Raw genomic sequence first — 24,217 nt, forward strand, 5'->3', positions numbered from 1 at the left:
CATAAAATCACTGACAGTCCAACAACAACAGCATCAACAACACAAGCAACAACATAAACAACAGAAAAAAGAGTTACAAAAACAAAAACAAAAACAGGACCACCTGACCACCTAACCACAGGAAAACCTCACCTCCTGACCAGATCCGTACTCTGGATCAGGACTCTTGGACAGAACCGAACTTTGTTCCTTCTGTTTGACAACAAACTGCTGAAACAACACATTCTCCGTCCTGTGGGCGGGGCCTAACCCCTTATTTATACCAGGTTATATAAACAGGTATGTGATTCTCCGTCCTGTGGGCGGAGCCTAACCCTTATTCATACCAGGTTATATAAACAGGTATGTGATTCTCCGTCCTGTGGGCGGGGCCTAACCCTTATTCATACCAGGTTATATAAACAGGTATGTGATTCTCCGTCCTGTGGGCGGGGCCTAACCCTTATTTATACCAGGTTATATAAACAGGTATGTGATTCTCCGTCCTGTGGGCGGGGCCTAACCCTTATTCATACCAGGTTATATAAACAGGTATGTGATTCTCCGTCCTGTGGGCGGGGCCTAACCCCTTATTTATACCAGGTTATATAAACAGGTATGTGATTCTCCGTCCTGTGGGCGGGGCCTAACCCTTATTCATACCAGGTTATATAAACAGGTATGTGATTCTCCGTTCTGTGGGCGGGGCCTAATCCTTATTTATACCAGGTTATATAAACAGGTATGTGATTCCCCGTCCTGTGGGCGGGGCCTAACCCTTATTTATACCAGGTTATATAAACAGGTATGTGATTCTCCATCCTGTGGGCGGGGCCTAACCCTTATTTATACCAGGTTATATAAACAGGTATGTGATTCCCCGTCCTGTGGGCGGGGCCTAACCCTTATTTATACCAGGTTATATAAACAGGTATGTGATTCTCCGTCCTGTGGGCGGGGCCTAACCCTTATTTATACCAGGTTATATAAACAGGTATGTGATTCTCCGTCCTGTGGGCGGGGCCTAACCCTTATTTATACCAGGTTATATAAACAGGTATGTGATTCTCCGTCCTGTGGGCGGGGCCTAACCCTTATTTATACCAGGTTATATAAACAGGTATGTGATTCCCTGTCCTGTGGGCGGGGCCTAACCCTTATTTATACCAGGTTATATAAACAGGTATGTGATTCCCCGTCCTGTGGGCGGGGCCTAACCCTTATTTATACCAGGTTATATAAACAGGTATGTGATTCCCCGTCCTGTGGGCGGGGCCTAACCCTTATTTATACCAGGTTATATAAACAGGTATGTGATTCTCCGTCCTGTGGGCGGGGCCTAACCCTTATTTATACCAGGTTATATAAACAGGTATGTGATTCTCCATCCTGTGGGCGGGGCCTAACCCTTATTTATACCAGGTTATATAAACAGGTATGTGATTCTCCGTCCTGTGGGCGGGGCCTAACCCTTATTTATACCAGGTTATATAAACAGGTATGTGATTCCCCGTCCTGTGGGCGGGGCCTAACCCTTATTTATACCAGGTTATATAAACAGGTATGTGATTCTCCGTCCTGTGGGCGGGGCCTAACCCTTATTTATACCAGGTTATATAAACGTTGTGTGTTCCAGGTATTTGAGGCTTCCAGCAGAAACAAAGGATGGAGGACGAGTGAAGAGGCTCTGAAGGGGGAGAGCGTTTAGAGAGGCGAAACCAACCAGGCGGAGTAATGATGCGGGGGAGGGGGGAGGTGAGAGGTGAGGCCCAGTAATTGGGTGAGGAGGGAGGTGGCATGTCCCACATACAACCCAACTTTATTCATCATCTCCCGAGGAACAAGCTGCAGCTCCACTGTGGCACACAAACTACGGAAGCTCATTAGTGACAGAAAGCTGAGAATCAAATCACAGCTTTATTAAAGTCATCTGTCTGAGTCTGACGGTGATTTACAGAAACTCATTCCAGAGGCTGAGACTGAGACTCTGAGACTCTGAGCTTGGACTGATCACATGACAGATCACATGACTGATCTGTCACACAAAGGCTGAAACACGACCTTCAGATTCAGCAGATTCAGAGCAGCTTTTCATGGTGACCATGGAAGAGAGTTCAGGTGAGAGAAGAAGAAAAGTCTGTTGCTCACAGGCTTTAATTTCGAAAAGCCTGTGAGCAACATACTTTTACAAAATAAAAGCCTGTGAGTGACATACATTTACAAAATAAAAGCCTGTGAGTGACACACTTTTACAAAATAAAAGCCTGTGAGTGACACACTTTTACAAAATAAAAGCCTGTGAGCGACATACTTTTACAAAATAAAAGCCTGTGAGTGACATACTTTTACAAAATAAAAGCCTGTGAGTGACATACTTTTACAAAATAAAAGCCTGTGAGTGACACACTTTTACAAAATAAAAGCCTGTGAGTGACATACTTTTACAAAATAAAAGCCTGTGAGCGACATACTTTTACAAAATAAAAGCCTGTGAGTGACATACTTTTACAAAATAAAAGCCTGTGAGTGACATACTTTTACAAAATAAAATAAATAATAAAACAGGGTTGTAGTGGGAATGTTCTGTAGAACCAGAAACTTTCTACTTTTTTATTCTCTTGAATCAGATTCTGTCCTTTTACTCCAGGTTTCTAACATCTGATTTTCTGCCCCGCCCCCCGCTGTTAATGCCCTCCTCAGGTTAGATGTTGTTCATCACACCACGGTGATCATCCTGGTATTAATCTCAGTAAAACTGGAATCCTGACAGAAACTCAAAGAAAACTCGGTTGTTTTTACTCTTGTGCCCGATGCGCTCGGCGAGGAGTTGTGACGCCACTGGTTACCACGGTAACCGTGTGGTAAATAAAAGCTGCACCCACCTGTTGAGGCGACCTGCTGTTGTGATGATGAGGAGGAGGATCCTTCTTCATCAGGAGGCGTTTCCTGCAGGAACACAGAAACACGTCAGATCCGGTTCTGCGTGGGTTCTGGTTCTGATCAGAATAATCACAGATTATTGATAAACTGATGGATAACAGATATCTGTTATTGATAAACTGATGGATAACAGATATCTGAACCTCAGTGTGATGTATTTACAGAGTCTGATAAAACCTTCTCAGCAGCAGAACCTCAGCGCTGACCCATCAGACAGCTGATCAAACTGTTTATTAACGGTTCTGTTGGGCTGACCCACAACACCTGAACAGGGCCGGCCTGTCCACGTGCACGTGCATCCAGGTGTGTTTACGTGCGCTCCCTTCTGACTGGCTGTACTCATTACAAAGACAAGAAAGGAAACCTGGATAATAAAAAAAATTAAAAAAAAAGAAAAGAAAGAAAAGAAAAAATAAAATAATAATAATAAAAAAATAAAAATTAAAAAATTAAAAAAATAAAAAAATGTGATGCGTAGACCCCCCCCCCCCCAAAAAAAAAGGAAGGAAACCTGGATAATAAAAAAAATTTAAAAAAAAGAAAAGAAAAGAAAAAATAAAATAATAATAATAAAAAAATAAAAATAAAAAAATAAAAAAAATAAAAAAATGTGATGCGTAGACCCCCCCCCCAAAAAAAAAAAAGGAAGGAAACCTGGATCTCAGCCGGCAGCCATCTGCCTCCAAGGCCGCCGCTGAGGTCAGGCCATGAATCACTTCCTGTTTGTGTGGCGGGTGCATAGCGAGTTAATGAGGTGATCAGTCACTGCAGATATGAGGGAGCAGCTCCTTCTCTCTCTAACCTGCACACACCTTTAAGATCGAGCTTCAGGCCCCCGACCCGTCCGGCTGATTAACGCCCCCTCTGGACAGGTGTGTAACTGTGGAAACGGGTTAAACTGAGGAAAGTTCCTCTCTGAGAGGAATGAAGGTGGACAGCGTGTCAGAAACAGTGAATCGTGCCTTTAATGACCCTCAGCTGTGGCTCCACCTGCTGCCAATCAGACGGGCAGGTGACAGGCTTCATTCTCTCAGGTGTTTAAGGACTGAAGGCAGCAGCTGGGCCTGGAAGACCAAAAGCAGGGAGAAAAACTCCCTCTGGTCTGTGAGGAAGGTTTATCCCATCAGTGACCAAATGTTTGAGTTAAACAGGATGAAAGTTTTCAGGCTTCTGTCTGATGTTTGTTCATTAAATAACTTCAGATGTTGGAAGAATTACTGTTTACAGCGCACATGCAGAATATATGTGTTTATACGTCTGTTTATATGACCTTTGAGCTGTAAAACACATAAACCAGCAAGTCTTTGAGAAAAGATGATGATCAGAGAGCTGTTTTTGGTTAGGAATAATCATTTGTAATATATTTGGTATCATAATTCGGTGAATAGAATGATTTCATATTTGAAATCATTTCTTTTTTAAAAATGATTAAAACAGAAAAATGCACAACATGAATTTATACACATGGAGGTGATTGGAACGCCTGAATTTAATGATATGGATGGCTGAGTGAATACGGGGCATTTAAACACACCTATGGAAGCTGGTAATACAAACATTTTAATTTTAAATGGCACGATACCAATAAGCTGTTTTCTGAGGAAAAGCTGGAATATGAAATGATAACAAACAGTTTGGACTCACTGATGCATCTGAGAGTTAAAGAGGTCGTTCAGGTCTGAACAGGTTCAGATATGAACATCTCTCACTTCAATTTATATTTTAATGCTCATTTATGCAACAGAGAAGGTCCCGTCAGGACACAGGATCAGATCCAGAGGGTTCTGGTCCAAAGGATCAGATCCAGAGGGTTCTGGTCCAAAGGATCAGATCCAGAGGGTTCTGGTCCAAAGGATCAGATCCAGAGGGTTCTGGTCCAAAGGATCAGATCCAGAGGGTTTGTTCCATTCAGAATCATCAACACTAAACTGGGATTTCACACAGATATTAAAGGAACTGCACAAAAACACCAAATCTAATGTGACTTCTGACCATGAAAGAAGCAGCAATGACAGAAAATTCAAGTTTGTTAAAAACTGAATCTCATTTCTGAGTTCTGAGACCGGACAAAGAACCAGAACCAGAAGATAAAAGCGGGTCAGAGAAGCTGCTGACCGATGGTGTTCACCAGGTTCTGGTTCTGGGTTGCGGAGGCCCTGCTGGGGCAGTGATATCTGGAGTGTGTGTCAGAGGAAGTGAGGCCAAGAGGTCTCAGGCAGACACACAGAGTCCATTCATCCATCAGAGGAAAAGTGTCGTCACCCAGAACATTCGGCTCAGTGTTCAGTCAGGAAGCAGAAGAACCGGTTCCAGTTCTACAAACAAGAAGGTTTGTTCTTCCACCAAAAGAGGAAAACAACCAGGAAAAAAATCAGTTTTCCAAATATTCTGTCTGAAGACGAGCAGAAAGTTGTTGAGCTCTCAGAACCATCAGGATCCATAAACCTGTATCACTAACCCAGAATAACCCAGAACCCTGAACTAACCTACAGAATCACAGACTGAACATCACCATCAGCAGCTGAAAAAGCCTAAACTCCAAACATTTAAATAACTAAAAGTTATTCAGCTTAATAGCAACAAGTCCCGAATGTTTCAGTGTTCCCTGAAGACAGAACACGTTCTCTGGTTCTGTCCAGACTCTGGTCCTGGTTTTGAACTCTCGATCCAACATGATCCATATGCAGACATATTATAACCAAAAGCATCTTTCCTGGACCTGAACCACAAGTTGGACTCTGGACTGCAACCAGGGGGTGGAGCCTCTGTGTCTAAGAAGCCAATCAGAGAAGAAAAAGCAGCCAATAACAGCTACGACTGGATCAGAACTTCACATACAAACCCAACAGAACCAAACAGAGCCCAACAGAACCAAACAGAGCCCAACAGAACCAAACAGAACCCAACAGAACCCAACAGAACCAAACAGAACCCAACAGAGCCCAACAGAACCCAACAGAACCAAACAGAGCCCAACAGAACCAAACAGAACCCAACAGAACCCAACAGAGCCCAACAGAACCAAACAGAACCAAACAGAGCCCAACAGAACCCAACAGAACCAAACAGAACCCAACAGAGCCCAACAGAACCCAACAGAACCCAACAGAGCCCAACAGAGCCCAACAGAACTCAACAGAACTAAACAGAACCCAACAGAGCCCAACAGAACCAAACAGAACCCAGCAGAACCCAACAGAACCAAACAGAACCCAACAGAACCCAACAGAACCCAACAGAGCCCAACAGAACCAAACAGAACCCAACAGAACCCAACAGAACCCAACAGAACCAAACAGAGCCCAACAGAACCCAACAGCCGGTGGTTCATGTCATTTCTGCTCAGAAAAATGTAAACTTGTTATTAAACGGGCTCTCCGATGATCCGGTCCATTAAAGCAGCAGACTGGGCGGTTTGCCTTCGCTCACTAATCTCTGGAGTTAATCTGATGTTTGAAACTCAGCAAACTGACACAATATACAACTCTAATCTGCATATATGGAGCACATATACAACTCTAATCTGCATATATGGAGCACACATACAACTCTAATCTGCATATATGGAGCACACATACAACTCTAATCTGCATATATGGAGCACACATACAACTCTAATCTGCATATATGGAGCACACATACAACTCTAATCTGCATATATGGAGCACATATACAACTCTAATCTGCATATATGGAGCACACATACAACTCTAATCTGCATATATGGAGCACACATACAACTCTAATCTGCATATATGGAGCACACATACAACTCTAATCTGCATATATGGAGCACATATACAACTCTAATCTGCATATATGGAGCACATATACAACTCTAATCTGCATATATGGAGCACATATACAACTCTAATCTGCATATATGGAGCACATATACAACTCTAATCTGCATATATGGAGCACACATACAACTCTAATCTGCATATATGGAGCACACATACAACTCTAATCTGCATATATGGAGCACATATACAACTCTAATCTGCATATATGGAGCACACATTTGAACACGTTTGTGAAGGATTCTCTGAGTGCATGATCTGTGCTGCAGGTAGAAAACGATCAGCTCAGTTTCAGCTCCCGTTTACACCTGCTGTGAACATGTGATCCGAGTCTGGATCCAGACATCTGACCTGCGAACCCGTTAAAGCTCCATTTACCCCGGACCCAGCCCAGGGTCAGGGTTAAACCCAACGAACCAGCGAACCAGCAGCAGCCTCCAGCTGTATTTAACTTGTATATGCTCCCTTTGGGTCAGATATTACAGAACTTTAACATCAATTATCACAGTTATGCAGACGATACACAACTTTATGCAGACGATACACAACTTTATCAGAGAAAAACTGGCTTGGACTTTCTGGAGCGGTCCTTAACTGGTTCAGGTCCTACTTAGAAGGCCGGAGTTATTTTGTTACAGTTGGCAGCTCAGATTCATAATCTGAGCGAGTGGCCATGACTTGTGGAGTCCCCCAGGGGTCAATTATTGGACCTCTTCTCTTTAACTTGTATATGCTCCCTTTGGGTCAGATATTGCAGAATTTTAACATCAATTATCACAGTTATGCAGACGATACACAACTTTATGTGTCTCTGTCACCGGACGACTGCAGCCCAGCAGACGTTCTGTGTCAGTGTCTGCAGGAAGTAAACACCTGGATGAGAGAGAATTTTCTACAATTAAATGAAGACCAAACTGAGCTCATTCTGTTTGGTAGCAAAGAGAAGAGGGTCAGCGTTGGTAAATATCTTGAGACTCGGGACCTTACAATCACTGAGCGAGTCGGTAACCTCGGAGTGTTGATAGACTCAGATCTGACTTTCAGCAGCCACATCAAAGCTGTCACCAAGGCAGCTTTTTACCATCTCAGAAACATCAACAGAATTAAAGGTTTCCAGGAGAAACTCATCCATGCATTCATCTCCAGCAGACTCCATCACTGTAACGCTCTTTTAACTGGACTTCCCACAAAGAGCATTAAACATCTGCAGCTCATCCAGAACGCTGCTGCTGGAGTTTTAACCCGGACTAAGAGATCTGAACACATCACAGCAGCTTTAAAATCTTTACTCTGGCTTCCAGTCAGTCACAGAATAGATTTTAAAAGCCTGCTGATGGTTTACAATCTGTGATGTGTTCAGAGAATATAAAGCCAGCAGAGCTCTTAGATCCAAGGACTCAGGTCAGCTGGTCCAGTCCAGAGTCCAGACTAAACATGGAGAAGCAGCATTTAGCTGTTATGCTGCAAACAAGTGGAACAAACTGCCAGTGGAGATTAAACTTTCACCAAATGGAGACATTTTTAAATCCAGGTTAAAGACATTTCTGTTCTCATGTGTCTATGCATGAAATCTGCACGCTATCTTTGAACTTATCTGGACTGTTGCTGGTTTTTAAATTAATTTAAATGATTTTATTTGTTTCTCTTTATATTCTTTTATGTATTTTAATGCTTCTTCTTTCATGTTCCATTTTTATTCTTTGAAGAGAATCATGAAACCAATTGTTCATTCAGAAATGTCCTTTTTTCATGATAGTCGGGTTACTCGCTCACTCGGTGTCCTCGCTGTCAGAACGTGTTGGGAGAAGGTTCTCTGTCCTGACTTTTATGGGACGTGTTGCAGATCTGCACTGGAAAAAATGCCCCTCCAAAAATAAGCAAGAAAAACAACAAATAAAAGACGTTTCTGCTTGAAATAAGCAAAAAAATCTGCCAATGGAACTAGTGAAAATCGGCTTATCAAGATTTCTTGAAATAAAATGTGATATTTAGGACTTTTGAGATAAAAGTGATCTTGAAATTAGCTTAAAAACCTCTTCAAATGTAAAAAAAAAAGCTTGTTTCATATGATATGTGACTCAAAACAATTTGTTTAAGACTTTTTCATCTAACAAGATATTTCAGATGTATTGTCTTCAAACAAGTCCCTATATCTGGCTGAAATGGTGCTTGTTAGGCAGTTGTGTCTGATATTAAGTGTAATGAGATATTTGGACTAGAAATGAGACAAATATACTTGGTAAGACTTTGTTTTTTTTCCAGTGTGAGATGCAGAAATGATGTTTGTTAGCAGATGAGACGAAGCAGAACAGGAAACATGCTGAGTTCAGACTGCTAACAGGAAGTAAAGTCAAAGGAAATGAAGAATCACCCATTTATTTTAGTCTTCATTTCTCATTTTGTCTTCTGATTTGGGTTTTTACCGCCCCAGCTGTATGAAGTTCTTCTTTTATTGTGTGAATGTTCCGCTTGTGTCGGTCTGCAGCTGAACCAAAGCAAAGATTTAAGGTGTGTGTTTCTAAGTCGGGGGTGTAACAGAAGCTGGTGAATGGAGACAGCTGCTCTCCAAGATACCAATTATACCCTTTCACAGACACCCAGTGTGAGTCAGACCGTGATGCGGCGACAACACGTTATTCCGCCGTCTGTAATCTGAAGCCAGAGCAGTCGTTTAAAGGCCCAGCGTGGAGCTGAAAGCAGCAGGAACACAGCTCTGTTGTTAACAAACTACAGACTGTTCATTTCACTCTGAGCTACAGACTGTTCCTTTCACTCTGAGCTACAGACTGTTCCTTTAACTCTGAGCTACAGACTGTTCCTTTAGCTCTGAGCTACAGACTGTTCATTTCACTCTGAGCTACAGACTGTTCCTTTAGCTCTGAGCTACAGACTGTTCCTTTAACTCTGAGCTACAGACTGTTCATTTCACTCTGAGCTACAGACTGTTCCTTTCACTCTGAGCTACAGACTGTTCCTTTAACTCTGAGCTACAGACTGTTCCTTTAACTCTGAGCTACAGACTGTTCCTTTAACTCTGAGCTACAGACTGTTCATTTCACTCTGAGCTACAGACTGTTCCTTTCACTCTGAGCTACAGACTGTTCCTTTCACTCTGAGCTACAGACTGTTCCTTTAACTCTGAGCTACAGACTGTCCCTTTAACTCTGAGCTACAGACTGTTCCTTTAACTCTGAGCTACAGACTGTTCCTTTAACTCTGAGCTACAGACTGTTCATTTAACTAAGTTTCCTTCTCCTTAGTTTCCTCCTCCTTAGTTTCCTCCTCCTTAGTTTCCTCCTCCTTAGTTTCCTCCTCCTTAGTTTCTTCCTCCTCAGGTTTCCTCCTCCTCAGTTTCCTCCTCCTTAGTTTCCTCCTCCTTAGTTTCCTTCTCCTTAGTTTCCTTCTCCTTAGTTTCCTCCTCCTTAGTTTCCTCCTCCTTAGTTTCCTCCTCCTTAGTTTCCTCCTCCTTAGTTTCCTCCTCCTTAGTTTCCTTCTCCTTAGTTTCCTCCTCCTTAGTTTCCTCCTCCTTAGTTTCCTCCTCCTTAGTTTCCTTCTCCTTAGTTTCCTCCTCCTTAGTTTCCTCCTCCTCAAGTTTCCTCCTCCTCAGGTTTCCTTCTCCTTAGTTTCCTCCTCCTTAGTTTCCTCCTCCTCAAGTTTCCTCCTCCTCAGGTTTCCTTCTCCTTAGTTTCCTCCTCCTTAGTTTCTTCCTCCTCAGGTTTCCTCCTCCTTAGTTTCCTCCTCCTCAAGTTTCCTCCTCCTTAGTTTCCTCCTCCTTAGTTTCCTCCTCCTTAGTTTCTTCCTCCTCAGGTTTCCTCCTCCTCAGTTTCCTCCTCCTTAGTTTCCTCCTCCTTAGTTTCCTTCTCCTTAGTTTCCTTCTCCTTAGTTTCCTCCTCCTTAGTTTCCTCCTCCTTAGTTTCCTCCTCCTTAGTTTCCTCCTCCTTAGTTTCTTCCTCCTCAGGTTTCCTCCTCCTCAAGTTTTCTCCTCCTTAGTTTCCTCCTCCTTAGTTTCCTCCTCCTCAAGTTTCCTCCTCCTCAAGTTTCCTCCTCCTTAGTTTCTTCCTCCTCAGGTTTCCTCCTCCTTAGTTTCCTTCTCCTTAGTTTCCTCCTCCTTAGTTTCCTCCTCCTTAGTTTCCTCCTCAAGTTTCCTCCTCCTTAGTTTCTTCCTCCTTAGTTTCCTCCTCCTCAGGTTTCTTCCTCCTCAAGTTTACTCCTCCTTAGTTTACTCCTCCTTAGTTTCCTCCTCCTTAGTTTCCTCCTCCTCAAGTTTCCTCCTCCTTAGTTTCCTCCTCCTTAGTTTCCTTCTCCTTAGTTTCCTCCTCCTTAGTTTCCTCCTCCTTAGTTTCCTCCTCCTTAGTTTCCTCCTCCTTAGTTTCCTCCTCCTTAATTTCCTCCTCCTTAGTTTCCTCCTCCTTAGTTTCTTCCTCCTCAGGTTTCCTCCTCCTTAGTTTCCTCCTCCTTAGTTTCCTCCTCCTTAGTTTCCTCCTCCTCAAGTTTCCTCCTCCTTAGTTTCTTCCTCCTCAGTTTCCTTCTCCTTAGTTTCCTTCTCCTTAGTTTCCTTCTCCTTAGTTTCCTCCTCCTTAGTTTCCTCCTCCTTAGTTTCCTCCTCCTTAGTTTCCTCCTCCTTAGTTTCCTTCTCCTTAGTTTCCTCCTCCTCAAGTTTCCTTCTCCTTAGTTTCCTTCTCCTTAGTTTCCTCCTCCTTAGTTTCCTCCTCCTCAGGTTTCCTCCTCCTCAAGTTTCCTCCTCCTTAGTTTCCTCCTCCTTAGTTTCCTCCTCCTCAAGTTTCCTCCTCCTTAGTTTCCTCCTCCTTAGTTTCCTCCTCCTCAAGTTTCCTCCTCCTTAGTTTCCTCCTCCTTAGTTTCCTCCTCCTTAGTTTCCTCCTCCTTAGTTTCCTCCTCCTTAGTTTCCTCCTCCTTAGTTTCCTCCTCCTTAATTTCCTCCTCCTTAGTTTCCTCCTCCTTAGTTTCCTCCTCCTCAGGTTTCCTCCTCCTCAAGTTTCCTCCTCCTTAGTTTCCTCCTCCTTAGTTTCCTCCTCCTCAAGTTTCCTCCTCCTTAGTTTCTTCCTCCTCAGGTTTCCTCCTCCTCAAGTTTCCTCCTCCTTAATTTCCTCCTCCTTAATTTCCTCCTCCTTAGTTTCCTCCTCCTTAGTTTCTTCCTCCTCAGGTTTCCTCCTCCTCAAGTTTCCTCCTCCTTAGTTTCCTCCTCCTTAGTTTCCTCCTCCTCAAGTTTCCTCCTCCTTAGTTTCTTCCTCCTCAGGTTTCCTCCTCCTCAAGTTTCCTCCTCCTTAGTTTCCTTCTCCTTAGTTTCCTCCTCCTTAGTTTCCTCCTCCTTAGTTTCCTCCTCCTTAGTTTCCTCCTCCTTAGTTTCCTCCTCCTTAGTTTCCTTCTCCTTAGTTTCCTCCTCCTCAAGTTTCCTTCTCCTTAGTTTCCTCCTCCTTAGTTTCCTCCTCCTTAGTTTCCTTCTCCTTAGTTTCCTTCTCCTTAGTTTCCTCCTCCTTAGTTTCTTCCTCCTCAGGTTTCCTCCTCCTCAAGTTTCCTCCTCCTTAGTTTCCTTCTCCTTAGTTTCCTTCTCCTTAGTTTCCTCCTCCTTAGTTTCCTCCTCCTTAGTTTCCTCCTCCTTAGTTTCCTTCTCCTTAGTTTCCTCCTCCTCAAGTTTCCTTCTCCTTAGTTTCCTCCTCCTTAGTTTCCTCCTCCTTAGTTTCCTTCTCCTTAGTTTCCTTCTCCTTAGTTTCCTCCTCCTTAGTTTCTTCCTCCTCAGGTTTCCTCCTCCTCAAGTTTCCTCCTCCTTAGTTTCCTCCTCCTTAGTTTCCTCCTCCTTAGTTTCCTCCTCCTCAAGTTTCCTCCTCCTCAAGTTTCCTCCTCCTTAGTTTCCTCCTCCTTAGTTTCCTCCTCCTTAGTTTCCTCCTCCTTAGTTTCCTCCTCCTTAGTTTCCTCCTCCTTAGTTTCCTCCTCCTTAGTTTCCTCCTCCTCAAGTTTCCTCCTCCTCAAGTTTCCTCCTCCTTAGTTTCCTCCTCCTTAGTTTCCTCCTCCTTAGTTTCCTCCTCCTTAGTTTCCTCCTCCTTAGTTTCCTTCTCCTTAGTTTCCTTCTCCTTAGTTTCCTCCTCCTTAGTTTCTTCCTCCTCAAGTTTCCTCCTCCTTAGTTTCCTCCTCCTTAGTTTCCTCCTCCTTAGTTTCCTCCTCCTCAAGTTTCCTCCTCCTCAAGTTTCCTCCTCCTTAGTTTCCTCCTCCTTAGTTTCCTCCTCCTTAGTTTCCTCCTCCTCAAGTTTCCTCCTCCTCAAGTTTCCTCCTCCTTAGTTTCCTCCTCCTTAGTTTCCTCCTCCTTAGTTTCCTCCTCCTTAGTTTCCTCCTCCTTAGTTTCCTTCTCCTTAGTTTCCTCCTCCTTAGTTTCCTCCTCCTCAAGTTTCCTTCTCCTTAGTTTCCTTCTCCTTAGTTTCCTCCTCCTTAGTTTCCTCCTCCTTAGTTTCCTTCTCCTTAGTTTCCTCCTCCTTAGTTTCCTCCTCCTTAGTTTCCTTCTCCTTAGTTTCCTTCTCCTTAGTTTCCTCCTCCTCAAGTTTCCTTCTCCTTAGTTTCCTTCTCCTTAGTTTCCTCCTCCTTAGTTTCCTCCTCCTTAGTTTCCTCCTCCTTAGTTTCCTTCTCCTTAGTTTCCTCCTCCTTAGTTTCCTCCTCCTTAGTTTCCTCCTCCTTAGTTTCCTTCTCCTTAGTTTCCTTCTCCTTAGTTTCCTCCTCCTTAGTTTCTTCCTCCTCAGGTTTCCTCCTCCTCAAGTTTCCTCCTCCTTAGTTTCCTCCTCCTTAGTTTCCTCCTCCTTAGTTTCCTCCTCCTCAAGTTTCCTCCTCCTCAAGTTTCCTCCTCCTTAGTTTCCTCCTCCTCAAGTTTCCTTCTCCTTAGTTTCCTTCTCCTTAGTTTCCTCCTCCTTAGTTTCCTCCTCCTTAGTTTCCTCCTCCTTAGTTTCCTTCTCCTTAGTTTCCTCCTCCTTAGTTTCCTCCTCCTTAGTTTCCTCCTCCTTAGTTTCCTTCTCCTTAGTTTCCTTCTCCTTAGTTTCCTCCTCCTCAAGTTTCCTTCTCCTTAGTTTCCTTCTCCTTAGTTTCCTCCTCCTTAGTTTCCTCCTCCTTAGTTTCCTCCTCCTTAGTTTCCTTCTCCTTAGTTTCCTCCTCCTTAGTTTCCTTCTCCTTAGTTTCCTCCTCCTTAGTTTCCTCCTCCTTAGTTTCCTCCTCCTTAGATCCTGGGGTATGGTGCTCCTCTCAGCCTATCAGCACCCAGCGTTCACACCAGTCTTCAGTACAGTGTGACATCATGACTCTGCTTCCTGTTCTGATCCAACCTCCACCTGCCTGAGCCCTCAGCTTCCACATTTACAACAAACTCTGCTCACCTTCTGCTCTGAGCCGCTCCAAAGTCCTCTGGAGACGGGATCCAGAACAGAAAAAGATTCTGTTAGAGGTTCTGTTAGAGAACCGAACGAGTAGAGCAGCCGACAGACAGAGAACGCACTGAGGAAGAGGCCGTCACAGGGAAGGAAATGGGAACAGCAGGAGGGTAAAAACAGCTCATTGTGCCTCGCAGAGGAGACTTCCTCCATCACACAGTAACACACAGAAATACACAGAGAGAGAAATACACAGAAATACACAGAAATACACAGTAACACACAGAAATACACAGAGAGAGAAATACACAGAAATACACAGTAACACACAGAAATACACAGAGAGAGAAATACACAGAAATACACAGAAATACACAGTAACACACAGAAATACACAGAGAGAGAAATACACAGAAATACACAGAAATACACAGAGAGAGAAATACACAGAAATACACAGAAATACACAGTAACACACAGAAATACACAGAGAGAGAAATACACAGAAATACACAGTAACACACAGAAATACACAGAGAGAGAAATACACAGAAATACACAGAAATACACAGTAACACACAGAAATACACAGAGAGAGAAATACACAGAAATACACAGAAATACACAGAGAGAGAAATACACAGAAATACACAGAAATACACAGAGAGAGAAATACACAGAAATACACAGAAATACACAGAGAGAGAAATACACAGAAATACACAGAAATACACAGAGAGAGAAATACACAGAAATACACAGAAATACACAGAGAGAGAAATACACAGAAATACACAGAAATACACAGAGAGAGAAATACACAGAAATACACAGAAATACACAGAGAGAGAAATACACAGAAATACACAGAAATACACAGTAACACACAGAAATACAGAGAGAGAAATACACAGAAATACACAGAAATACACAGTAACACACAGAAATACACAGAGAGAGAAATACACAGAAATACACAGTAACACACAGAAATACACAGAGAGAGAAATACACAGAAATACACAGAAATACACAGTAACACACAGAGAGAGAAATACACAGAAATACACAGAAATACACAGTAACACACAGAAATACACAGTAACACACAGAAATACACAGAGAGAGAAATACACAGAAATACACAGAAATACACAGTAACACACAGAAATACACAGTAACACACAGAAATACACAGAGAGAGAAATACACAGAAATACACAGAAATACACAGAGAGAGAAATACACAGAAATACACAGAAATACACAGTAACACACAGAAATACACAGTAACACACAGAAATACACAGTAACACACAGAAATACACAGAAATACACAGAAATACACAGAGAGAGAAATACACAGAAATACACAGAAATACACAGAGAGAGAAATACACAGAAATACACAGAAATACACAGTAACACACAGAAATACACAGAGAGAGAAATACACAGAAATACACAGTAACACACAGAGAGAGAAATACACAGAAATACACAGAAATACACAGTAACACACAGAAATACACAGAGAGAGAAATACACAGAAATACACAGAAATACACAGTAACACACAGAAATACACAGTAACACACAGAAATACACAGTAACACACAGAAATACACAGAGAGAGAAATACACAGAAATACACAGTAACACACAGAAATACACAGAAATACACAGTAACACACAGAAATACACAGAAATACACAGTAACACACAGAGAGAGAAATACACAGAAATACTCACAGTAACACACAAAAATACACAGTAACACACTGAGTAATACACAGAAATACAGACAGTAACACACAGAAATACACAGAGAGAGAAATACACAGAAATACACAGTAAAACACAGAAATACACAGAGAGAGAAACACACAGAAATACACAGAGAGAGAAACACACAGAAATACACAGAAATACACAGTAACACACAGAAATACACAGTAACACACAGAAATACACAGAAATACAAAGTAACACAAAGAAATACACAAAAATACGCACAGTAACACACTGAGTAATACACAGAAATACACAGTAACACACAGAAATACACAGAAATACAAAGTAACACAAAGAAATACACAAAAATACGCACAGTAACACACTGAGTAATACACACAGTAATAAAAAGAGTAACACACAGAAATACACATCAAAAGACACTGTAACACACACACAGTAACACACACACAGTAACACACACACAGTAACACACACACAGTAACACACAAACTGTAACACACATTGTAACACACACACAGTAACACACAAACTGTAACACACACTGTAACACACACACAGTAACACACACACAGTAACACACAAACTGTAACACACACTGTAACACACACACTGTAACACACACACAGTAACACACACACACTGTAACATACACACTGTAACACACACACAGTAACACACACACTGTAACACACACACTGTAACACACACTGTAACACACACACTGTAACACATACTGTAACACACACACTGTAACACACACACTGTAACACACACTGTAACACATACTGTAACACACACACTGTAACACATACTGTAACACACACAAACTGTAACACATACTGTAACACACACACTGTAACACACACACAGTAACACACACACACACAGTAACACACACACTGTAACACACACACAGTAACACACACACTGTAACACACACTGTAACACACTCACTGTAACACACACACTGTAACACACACTGTAACACATACTGTAACACACACACTGTAACACATACTGTAACACACACAAACTGTAACACATACTGTAACACACACACTGTAACACACACACAGTAACACACACACACTGTAGCATACACACTGTAACACACACACAGTAACACACACACACTGTAACACACACACTGTAACACACACACTGTAACACATACTGTAACACACACACACTGTAACACATACTGTAACACACACACACTGCAAAACACACACACTGTAACACACACACTGTAACACAAACATTGCAAAACACACACACTGTAACACACTCACTGTAACACACACACTGTAACACATACTGTAACACACACACACTGTAACACATACTGTAACACACACACACTGCAAAACACACACACTGTAACACACACACTGTAACACACACACACACACAGTAACACACTGTAACACACACACACACACACTGTAACGCACACTGTAACATACACACTGTAACGCACACACACACACACACTGTAACACAAACACTGCAAAACACACACACATTGTAACACACAGAGACACACACAGTAACACACTGTAACACACACTGTAACACAAACTGTAACACACACACTGTAACACGCACACTGTAACACACACTGTAACACACACACTGTAACACACTGTAACACACACACTGTAACACACACACTGTAAAATACACACTGTAACGCACACTGTAACACACACACTGTAACACACACACACACACACACACACAGTAACACACTGTAACACACACACACACACTGTAACACAAACACACTGTAAAACACACACACTGTAACACACACACACTGTAACACAAACATTGCAAAACACACAAACTGTAAAACACAAACTGTAACACATAAACTGTAACACACACACAGTAACACAAACACTGCAAAACACACACACTGTAACACAAACATTGCAAAACACACACACTGTAACACATACACTGTAACACAAACATTGCAAAACACACACACTGTAACATACACACTGTAACACATACTGTAACACACACACTGTAGCATACTGTAACACACACAAACACACACACTGTAACACAAACACTGCAAAACACACACACACACACACACACACACACAGTAACACACTGTAACACACACTGTAACACACACTGTAACACACACTGTAACACACAAACATACACACACTGTAACACACACTGTAACACACACACACTGTAACACACACACACAGTGACACACTGTAACACACACACACACACTGTAACACACTGTAACACACACACACACTGTAAAACACACACACTGTAACACACACACACACACTGTAACACAAACACTGCAAAACACACAAACTGTAACACACACACACTGTAACACATATACTGTAACACACACACACACTGTAACACAAACACTGCAAAACACACACACTGTAACACATATACTGTAACACAAACATTGCAAAACACACACACTGTAACACACACACACACACACACACACTGTAACACACACTGTAACACATACACTGTAACACACACACATACTGTAACACACACTGTAACACACACACTGCAAAACACACACTCACTGTAACACACACACTGTAACATACACACTGTAGCATACTGTAACACACACACACACACACACACAATGTAACACACACACTGTAACACAAACACTGCAAAACACACACACACACACACTTTAACACACACTGTAACACACACACACTGTAACCACACACACATACACACAGACTGAAACACACACTGTAACACACAAACTGTAACACACACACACACTGTAACACACACACACACACACACAGTAACAAACACACTGTAACACACACACTGTAACACATACTGTAACACACACACAGTAACACACACACTGTAACACACACAGTAACACACACTGTAACACACACAGTAACACACACTGTAACACACACTGTAACACACAGACTGTAACACACACACTGTAACATACTGTAACACACACACAGTAACACACACACTGTAACACACACAGTAACACACACACTGTAACACACACACAGTAACACACACACACAATGTAACACACACACTGTAACACACACACACTGTAAAACAAACACTGTAACACATACTGTAACACACACACAGTAACACACACAATGTAACACACAATGTAACACCTACACTGTAACACACACACAAACTGTAACACACACACACTGTAACACAAACACTGCAAAACACACACACACACACACACACACACACTGTAACACACAATGTAACACACACACACTGTAACATACACACTGTAACACACACACAGTAACACACAATGTAACACACACACTGTAACACCTCACTGTAACACACTGTAACACACACACTGTAACACACACACTGTAACACACACACACACACACACACACACACTGTAACACACACTGTAACACACTGTAACACACACACTGTAACACACACACACACACACACACACTGTAACACACACACTGTAACACACACACTGTAACACACACACACACACACACACACACTGTAACACACACTGTAACACACTGTAACACACACACACTGTAACACACAATGTAACACACACACACACTGTAACACACACTGTAACACACACACTGTAACAGCTGGATGGAAACAGACCCTTAGACCCAGACCACCTGAGCACAGGTAAAGTTGTATCATAGCCTATCAGGTAAGACCACCTGCTCAGTGTCCCCAGAACCGTCTGCTGGACCAGAACCGTCTGCTGGACCAGAACCGTCTGCTGGACCAGAACCATCTGCTGGACCAGAACCGTCTGCTGGACCAGAACTGTCTGCTGGACCAGAACTGTCTCCTGAACACTGCAGGTGTCCAGAGGCTCAAACTCTGTTCATCACCCCCTGATGGCGTGATTCTTCAGAACCAACAGATCCACCTGTTCTGATCGACCCGTATCCCATTCAGTGATGGTTCTGTTCGACTCCCGACCAGAGAAAATCGCACTGAGCACAAACAAAGTTTATCCGACCGGTTCTGAGAATCTGTGGCTTCACTTTGACATCAAACAGAATTTTCCATCAGAGAAACACACACACTGTGCTGTTTCACCATCTCTCTGAGGTCCTGTTCTGCTCCTCATCACCATGGAAACCTCACCGTCTCCATGGAAACCCCAACCATCAGCGGGACATGCCTGACTAACCGAGTAGAGCTGAAACCAGAACCGGTCTGATTCTGGCCCTGAGATTCTGGTTGAAATGTGACCGGGATGTCACACTTCAGGTGCATGATGTCACTTTCAGGTGCATGATGTCACACTTCAGGTGCATGATGTCACACTTCAGGTGCATGATGTCACACTTCAGGTGCATGATGTCACACTTTCAGGTGCATGATGTCACACTTCAGGTGCATGATGTCACACTTCAGGTGCATGATGTCACACTTCAGGTGCATGATGTCACACTTTCAGGTGCATGATGTCACACTTCAGGTGCATGATGTCACACTTCAGGTGCATGATGTCACACTTCAGGTGCATGATGTCACTTTCAGGTGCATGATGTCACTTTCAGGTGCATGATGTCACTTTCAGGTGCATGATGTCACACTTCAGGTGCATGATGTCACACTTCAGGTGCATGATGTCACTTTCAGGTGCATGATGTCACTTTCAGGTGCATGATGTCACTTTCAGGTGCATGATGTCACTTTCAGGTGCATGATGTCACTTTCAGGTGCATGATGTCACACTTCAGGTGCATGATGTCACACTTCAGGTGCATGATGTCACTTTCAGGTGCATGATCAAATCAAATCAAATTTATTTATATAGCACATTTCATGTACAAACAATTCAAAGTGCTTTACATAAAATAAAACCATTGCAGCAGGGAATGGAACAAGCATTAAAAATGCATACAATAATATAAAGAGAAACAAATAAAATAATTTAAATTAATTTAAAAACCAGCAACAGTCCAGATAACTTCAAAGATAGCGTGCAGATTTCATGCATAGACACATGAGAACAGAAATGTTTTAACCTGGATTTAAAAATGTCTCCATTTGGTGAAAGTTTAATCTCCACTGGCAGTTTGTTCCACTTGTTAGCAGCATAACAGCTAAATGCTGCTTCTCCATGTTTAGTCTGGACTCTGGACTGAACCAGCTGACCTGAGTCCTTGGATCTAAGAGCTCTGCTGGCTTTATATTCTCTGAACAGATCACAGATTGTAAACCATCAGCAGGCTTTTAAAATCTATTCTGTGACTGACTGAAAGCCAGAGTAAAGATTTTAAAGCTGCTGTGATGTGTTCAGATCTCTTAGTCCGGGTTAAAACTCCGGCAGCAGCGTTCTGGATGAGCTGCAGATGTTTAATGCTCTTTGTGGGAAGTCCAGTTAAAAGTTACAGTGATGGAGTCTGCTGGAGATGAATGCATGGAGGAGTTTCTCCTGGTCTGTTTGGGAGAGGAAACCTTTAATGCTGCTGATGTTTCTGAGGTGGTAAAAAGCTGCCTTGGTGACAGCTTTGATGTGGCTGCTGAAAGTCAGATCTGAGTCTATCAACACTCCGAGGTTACCGACTCGCTCAGTGATTGTAAGGTCCCGAGTCTCAAGATATTTACCAACGCTGACCCTCTTCTCTTTGCTACCAAACAGAATGATCTCAGTTTGGTCTTCATTTAATTGTAGAAAATTCTCTCTCATCCAGGTGTTTACTTCCTCCAGACACTGACACAGTACGTCTGCTGGGCTGCAGTCGCCATGGTGACAGAGACACATAAAGTTGTGTATCGTCTGCATAACTGTTGATAATTGATGTTAAAGTTCTGTAGTATCTGACCCAAAGGGAGCATATACAAGTTAAACAGAAGAGGTCCAATAATTGACCCCTGGGGGACTCCACAAGTCATGGCCACTCGCTCAGATTCATAGATTCATAGGTTAATTTACACATTCAGGTGCATGATGTCACATTCAGGTGCATCTTCTTCACACACACGAGTAATCTGATTATTTTTCTACTCCTCTTCTCCGGATCAGTCTGTCAGAGTTCTGGTTCAAACTAGCTTACCTTATTTTAAACTGGTTCTGACCAGTTCTGGTTGGTCGTTTTAAAGTTTGCCAAATGAAAATCAAACATCTAACAAACTTAACTTAACTTAAACTTAATTTCAGGTTCGTGAGGAAGGAACCAATCAGCAGTGCCGGGAGTTTAGGCCCCGCCCGCCCCAGACAGCGGGGGCTGCGGGGGTAACACTGAAGCTGTTTATAATCTGACTACCACTTGAGCCCAAGCTGTTGCACAGATTTTACACCTCGACGTGAGACCAAACTACAACCTGCTGGACACCAGAGTCCATTCAGATTTTATTCAATTTAAGGTTCCAGCAAATTAAAAGCAAAGTAGAGTTTTAGAGCGAGAGCAGAAAGTGATGCAGAGCGTCTGTCTGACAGGCAGCGAGACAGCTGGTTAGCAACGTGTGTGCGTGTGTGCATGTGTGTGTGCACGTGTATATGCATGTGTGTGTGCATGTTTTTGTGCATGTGTGTGTGTTGGCTCCACAGGGAGCAATTCAGAGAAAACCAGCTTCTTTATGGATTATTAATATCACCTCCAGCTACACAGGCGGTGTGCTGATCCGAAACTCAGGGAGGAGGCTGGGGGAGGGGTGGAGGAGGGTGGGGGTGCAGCAGTTGGTGTGATCAAGGACGCCTCATTCACACCCCACTGAGTGTGTGTGTGTGTTCGTATAATCGGTGTGGAGGCCCCACCCTAATCTGGAATCAACAATAAACCCCGACACCCCCACCCTGAGCCCCTCTGCTCGTCTTTGTGAGTTTCTGTCCAACCCCCAAACCCCCCAACATCTGCAGCTGCAGGCGGCAGAAACAGAATCTGAACAGAACCAGAACAGAATACAGAACCAGAACAGAACCAGAACAGAACCAGAACAGAACCTGAACAGAACCTGAACAGAATCTGAACAGAATCTGAACAGAATCTAAACAGAATCTGAGGAGCCAGCCCAGAGATCTGATGGAAACTTTGTGTGTACAGGATACAACACGGATTCGTCTCCTTGATTACAATTAATTGAATTCCAATTGGCTTGAATTGGACTTTATTATCTAAGTGCCTTGAGATGACATTTGTTGTATTTGGCGCTGTATAAATAAAAATTAATTGAATTGAATTGAATTGGTTCTGGTCCAACAGTTATGTTTTCAGATGAGCTGAAAGTTTTGGGCCGGTGGAACGAATCCTCCGAATACAAAGGAAAGGAGCTCCAATGCTTCCTTAATGATGTCCTTTAGGAGCTCATTCTGTCCCACAATTCCTTGCAGCAGACACCAAACTGGATTTTGTTCAACTCATTGTAGATATATAGATATATATATATATATATTTATATATTATATTTATGTACATCGACTTGAACTCGACTCGGACTTTAACATAAATGACTTGAGCCTTTTCACTTGAAAACACTTGATATTTCACAGCAAACAAAAACCTTAATGTGTCAGTTTTTAAGGGTCTAACACCTCATTCAAATCAGCCAACTGGGTTAGGGTTAGATTTCAATCACTCAACTTTATTCATTTCCAGTCCGTTTACACCAAGGATGTCCAAAGTCGGTCCAGGAGGGCCGCTGTCCAGGAGGGCCGCTGTCCTGGAGGGCCGCTGTCCTGGAGGGCCGCTGTCCTGGAGGGCCGCTGTCCTGGAGGGCCGCTGTCCAGGAGGGCCGCTGTCCTGGAGGGCCGCTGTCCTGGAGGGCCGCTGTCCTGGAGGGCCGCTGTCCAGGAGGGCCGCTGTCCTGGAGGGCCGCTGTCCCGCAGGTTTTAGGTGTGTCCCTGCTCCAACACACCTGATTCAGATCAGTGCATCATCAGCTGGTTTGTGCAGAACTTTACAATCTTTAGAAGAGATCCATTTCATCTGAATCAGGTGTGTTGGAGCAGGGAAACACCTAAAACCTCCAGGACAGCGGCCCTCCAGGACAGCGGCCCCCCAGGACCGACTTTGGACATCCGTGGTTCGCACCATCTACCCTGATTCCCCAGATCCAACACAACAACCTGTCTGCCACATTCAACCTTAAAAGGCCTTTTTACGGCTCTTTTATCACACATTTAAACACCTTTCTTTTTACTGTTTAACAGATAATTTCCAACCGAGTCTAAATACTGAAGGTTGACTGGAATCCCTGTTTAATTAATTAATTAGAAATGAATCGATGTGGACACTCTTGGCCCTCGAGCCTCTTACATTCAACCAGAGTGTGAGTTTTTAGAGTTTTTAGATTTGAAAGCCAGATTTCCTCAGTTGTTCAGTCGAGCCT

General features: G+C 42.9%; 1 protein-coding gene across 2 annotated transcripts in view; it reads right to left on the reverse strand.

Moving 5' to 3' along the window:
- Positions 1 to 24,217, reverse strand: part of plxnb3 (plexin B3) — a 153,573-nt gene that overhangs the window by 121,964 nt on the left and 7,392 nt on the right. The window contains exons 1-2 of one of the 2 annotated variants that reach the window (XM_075475876.1): positions 14,090 to 14,195; positions 2,862 to 2,925 (exon numbers count right to left, since the gene is read on the reverse strand). The gene's annotated coding sequence lies outside the window, so the exon portion shown is untranslated. Of the gene's footprint in view, positions 1 to 2,861; positions 2,926 to 14,089; positions 14,196 to 24,217 lie in introns of those variants that run through there. The other variant, XM_075475875.1, reaches the window with a different exon arrangement.

This window comes from Odontesthes bonariensis, chromosome 10 (genome assembly GCF_027942865.1).
Source record: "Odontesthes bonariensis isolate fOdoBon6 chromosome 10, fOdoBon6.hap1, whole genome shotgun sequence".
Taxonomy (NCBI): Eukaryota; Metazoa; Chordata; class Actinopteri; order Atheriniformes; family Atherinopsidae; genus Odontesthes; species Odontesthes bonariensis.